General features: G+C 50.0%; 1 pseudogene; it reads right to left on the bottom strand.

The window, feature by feature from the left end:
* Window positions 1-2,871: 2,871 nt before the first annotated feature.
* On the bottom strand, window positions 2,872-5,038 carry LOC136523739 (uncharacterized; annotated as a pseudogene).
* Window positions 5,039-5,438: the final 400 nt, after the last annotated feature.

Genomic DNA, 5,438 nt, shown 5'->3' with positions numbered 1-5,438 from the left:
TAGCTCGTACCAAGCAAGTGCATGATGAGATGCCGCAGTCTTCTCAACAAGCACAGCCAATACATGAACAACGAGTGCCTCCTGAAGAATGTGATGCACAAGAAGACGAGGACATGCCTGAATGGGAACTTTGAAAGAAGATTCCAATCAACATAAGGCCAGTTTATGTTCCGGTGAAAGACGTCTCGTCGGTGTCCAAGTGGTATTCACATGACCAGTTCAAGCCTGAGAACCAAGTTAAACAAGTCCCATCATGGGGTTCTGAGCAGGCTGTAACTAGCAAACTCCACCAAATTGCAAAGCGGTATCCAAATGTTGATGACATCAAATGGTCAAAGGATTGCCCGAAAACATATGAAAGAGGCAAGCTCTTCATACCAAACCGGGACATCCAGCGCCTACCACTTGGAATGAGAAGGTTCCATGATTGGTACTTGCGTGTTCTCTCAACGAGCATAGATCTCGTACAAGCATGCTTCCCCACCGGCACATTTGGAAGCCCAGCCAGGAAAATTGTCTTTGACTTCAATGACATGCACACATGCTTTCACCTGGGAGAAATGGAGATGAATCTAATTCGCACGTGGTGCTTATAAGTCCTTATCCTCCCGATATGATATGAATATAATCTTTGAATTTTGTTGTAACTAACCAACGCCGTGATTTGTAGAATGCAAGTGCACATTGTCAAACAAATGCCAAGTCTGAAAGCCGGGTATGTAGACCCTCAAGCTATAGCCCAACCAAATTTTAATTACCCTAAACAGTGGACACTGGATGCCAAAGAGCTAGCTACTGCAAAGACTCTTCGGGAGAAAGAGCGCATCCGTACGGCGAAACTAAAGGAAGAGTCCCTTAAGGTTGCGGCATACATTGCTCTGGCTTTCAAAAATCTACAACAACACTCTACTATATGGCTACCATACAACTTCGAGTAAGTTCAAGTATATACTTAAAGCTTTGTTCGATATATTTTATTCGATGCAAAGAGCTTATCTAGTTCTATGATTAAATCCATGCAGCAACTACTGGATTTGTATAGCCGTCGATGTCGGGAGGAGCATGGCATGGGTCTTTGATTCAATAGATAAGGACCCAGCGACATACAAAGACTTCATATCGATTCTCAAGACGTATACATATCGACAATCCTCATTAGCTTATATGTTTGTATACATACTTATAACGTTCACTTATAGATACTAACAAGTTGTATTTGCTAAAATAATTCAAACAGCGCATTTAGGTTCTATGTCACTCATCATCACGGAAGGCATGATCCAGCGAGGAAGGAAAAGCTGGCTATAAAAACACTATGTGCGTTAAGTGTAACTTACTTCTTCAGTACTCCGTTAAATGGCTGTCAAAAGCATTACCTAATTTTTTATATGCAAAACACACAGTGCCCTAAGCAGAGGCCTGGGAGTGTACATTGTGGATACTATATATGTTCTATGATGAGTAACACCAGTGCCTACAGGAGACACCCCTCAATGGTAAGTTTGAACCTCTTCATCAGTAGTATAAAAACTTCGTACATGGTATGAAATACTAAACCGAAACTTGTTCTCTTGTAGTGGAGAGAAGAGAAAGGAATGAAAAAAGACCCATACAAGGATGACCAACTCTTAGAGCTCGTCGGCGACCTTTGCAACTTCATATTGGACCAGATTGTACACGTCAAAGGCACCTACCATGACCGAGAGTCTGACTTAAGTAGAAATCCTCAGTACCAACACCTTCGTGAGACTGAAAGGCTAGCTCTAGGACGTTGATAACAATGTGTATGGAATTTGTATATTAAATGATGGATTGTATATATCCTTACAAATTGGACTTGTAATTGTAGTTTATATAATACTATTGTGCTTGTAGTCGCATTCGGAACGTTGGTCGCGGGGCGTTCGGCAACGCGAACGCTGGATGGAATGCGCGAAAATAAACAGTTCTTGTCGAATTTGAATTGTAAATTTGAATTTTTTTTGCGGGAAAACGTACTGTAGGGGCGGTTCTAGATTGAACCGCCTCTACAAACAGGTATTATAGAGGCGGCTGGCACTACAGCCGCCCCTACAAATCGATTTGTAGGGGCGGTTCGTAATACCAGCCGCCCCTACAAATCGATTTGTAGGGGCGGCTCAATCACCAACCGCCCCTACAAATCGATTTGTAGGGGCGGCCTGGGAACCGTCCCTACAAATGCATGATTTGTAGAGACGGTTCGGTAGGGGCGGTTGGCCAAACTGCCCCTACAAAGGGTTACCAGCCGCTCCTAAAAATGCTTTTTGTAGTAGTGAGTAGCAGTGAGTGTGAATGTGTGATCACTTGTTTTGTAGTAATAACACTGTTTGTAATGACTTCGCCTCTTCTAGTTATGATGTTATATCCATTATCGTGTGAGATATATGATGGCATTAGGATATATTTGATGTATTATATTAATATCAAATATAAAATATTAGACGATTAATAACCTCTATTTAATTGAATGGAAAAAATAAAGTATATAAAAAGTAGGAAAATGAAGGTCTCCGTCGGTTAAAGTCGGCAGTGACCCTTACGCTATCCCTATCGGGTAGAGGATCGACCCGGTACTGATATGTTCTCGGGTAAAGGCAGACGATCCTATCACTGCTAGGTATATATGTGGTGCTAGATTTAGATCCGGCAATGATACATATGGGTCTAATATAGTATATATTGGAATAGATGACGTGACCATTTTATAAATCTCTGAACCACAAGATGATTACACAACAAAATGTATGCTTAACGTAAGAGCTCATTTGCTAGTAAATAATAAAGGAGGGTATGCCCAGTACAAACGGCTAGGTAACTTAGTTATTGACGACCTGATAAATATGCCCACTTAAATCAAGTGCCGAGTTCTCAATCCTTCACTTCTTGCTTCTTGGCGCCCGACGAGCGGCATCGCCTCAGCTTGCTCGCATAAACCGCGGCCTGTATTATATTTACATAAAATTAATTATTAAATACATGTTGATAAATAAAGCTTGTTTTCGTAGAAAAAAATAAACCCAAAAGAGTAGTAATTCGTACCAGGTAAATGTCGCGGTACATGGCGCGGTCGATGGCCTCCAGCGACGCCTCCTGGAAGACGGCGGCCAGGTGCTGCTGCTCGTCGTCCACCGCCGGCTGCTCCTGGAACGACATGAGGTGCTGCTTTACCTTGGACCACACCTCCAGCCTCCACTCTACCATCTCGAATTCGTCGACGCCGCTGCCCACGTGCTGGACGTTCGTCGCCGCCGCCGTCGTTCCAGCCTGCCACCGCGGCAGCTTCCGCGCCTCCTCCAAGACGAGCCGCATCGCCGGCGTCAGGAACTGGACGACCGCCTTCTCCGGCGAGCCGATGCTGGTGGCGCGCTGCATCTGGTGGCTAGACACCTAGGCGTAGACGTAGGCCGCCACCCCTGCCCTGAGGCTGCTCACCATGACGCCCACCTCCTTCTCCAGGCCGCTCATCAGGTCGAGGCCGCCGCCCCAGAACTGGTGGCATGCTCTGAACTCCTCCCACTTGAGCTGCAGCACATCCGCGGCACGCGCTCTGTCGTCGGTGATCAGCTCGCCGTGGACGACGCCGGCGACGACTTCCAGCAGCTCCAACCGGACGATGTGCTGCAGGACCACCGGGGAGGGAACAGGAACAGGAGCTTGCCGCCCGCCGTCTAACACCGCCGGTGACGGTGACCTCTGCACGAACACGCCGTGTCCTTCTACAGTGATCAACCGGGCGCTGGGATGGTCCCTGTACGAGTAGCCGACGGCGAGCAGGCGCTGCTCGTGGCGGTGATGGTAGTAGCGGTCACAGGCGCCGAGGCCGTCGCAGTAATAACCGCCCTCCGTTGACGACGACGACGACGATGATGGCGCAGCAGCTGGCACGTGGAGGTGGACCACGAAATGCTTCGCCTCGCCGGCGTACAGGACGCCCACGGAGACCTCGCAGGAGGCTCCGCCGCAGCTGACGCTGCTGTCGTGGCCACCGGAGTCAACGCGGTCTATGCGCACCCCGTTCAGCTCGTCGGCCTTGAGGACGACGCGCGTGTAGGCGGCAGCGACGGTGCTCAGCCCGCCGAGGCACACGGCGAGGGCGCCGGCGACCTCGCCGAGGTTGTCGTCGTCAACGAAGGAGTAGGTGCCGTGAGACTCTTGGGCAAGGTACAGCAGGACCTCCGGATCGTGCGCCCTGCCCAGGCCGAAGGTGTGGACGGGGTACCTGCCGAGGGCGCCTCGGATCACCTCGCGGCGCCGCTCGCTCAGCGTGAACCCGCTCGTGTCCTCGCCGTCGGTGAGGAGGGCGATGAAACCCAGGCGGCTCCGGCCGTCTCCCTGCCTGCCGTCCAGGACCTTCACCGCCTCCTCGAAGGCCGGCACGAGCGCAGTGCCTCCATGGGCCTCGAGCTGGTCCACGCTTCTCATGGCGTTTCTCCGGCCGTCGGCGGACATGTACAGCAAGCCGGAGCTAAGTTCTTTGACGGGTCGATCGTTGAACGCTACGATGGAGAGGCGATCTCCGTCTTCGAGTTTGGCAACCATGAACTTGGCGGCCGTCTTCAGCAGGTCCAGCCTCGACGTCGGCGTCCTCCGCTCCGGCGGCACTGCAGCCGGGTCATTCATGCTGCCACTCACATCGAGGACGGCGACGACGTCGATGGGGACGCGCGCCTCGGGACGCACCGCCGCCGTCGGCGCCTCGACGCGCAGCAGCACTTGGAAGTCCTTTCTCGCCTGGCCTAGTGGGATCTCGTGGAAGATCGGCGTGGTGCTCACTTTCACCGTCGTCTCCGCCGCCGCAGTAGGCGCCATCATCTGCATACACGCACCATCGAATCACTAAGACATGAGACTAAATTCATGTGGCCAGATTATATTAGCAAAGTTCGAACAAATTAATGGTACCAGCTGTGTGAGCAGGAGTGTGGAGAAGAAGCATGCGAGTAACCGAGGCTGCAGGATCATCGTCGTCACTTGGAAGATCTGCATGATCTGTGTCAGCTAACGATGATGATACAATTCTTGTGTGTTGGATTGGATGGAAGTATCCTCAATCTGGCTTCATATATAGACCTGTTAGGAATTTAGGTATTTTTATTATCAGTTTAATCCAGAAATATAACATCAGCAGGTTTGTGACAGCATATATGTGCATGTGTATATTTCTTATGAACGCTACAGCATGCATAGATGACATACTGATTGATACAGTAAGAATATAAAATACAGTAATCACATAAATTAGACTGTATCCAGCGGAGGGTCCCATGCCGAGGGCATCGGAGGCTCCATTCGCACTAGTCTACATAGTGCGTTGCTCGAAGTCGCGGACCACAGTCGATGCAGGAAGACGTTCGCAGTGCAGTCCCACGAACGGATCACCAGGAAGAAGACGCCTTCACGATCCAGGGAGAGGACGA

Source organism: Miscanthus floridulus, chromosome 18 (assembly GCF_019320115.1).
Source record: "Miscanthus floridulus cultivar M001 chromosome 18, ASM1932011v1, whole genome shotgun sequence".
NCBI lineage: Eukaryota > Viridiplantae > Streptophyta > Magnoliopsida > Poales > Poaceae > Miscanthus > Miscanthus floridulus.
Note: the sequence above shows the minus strand (reverse complement) of the source record. Positions and strands in the feature narration are given on the sequence as shown.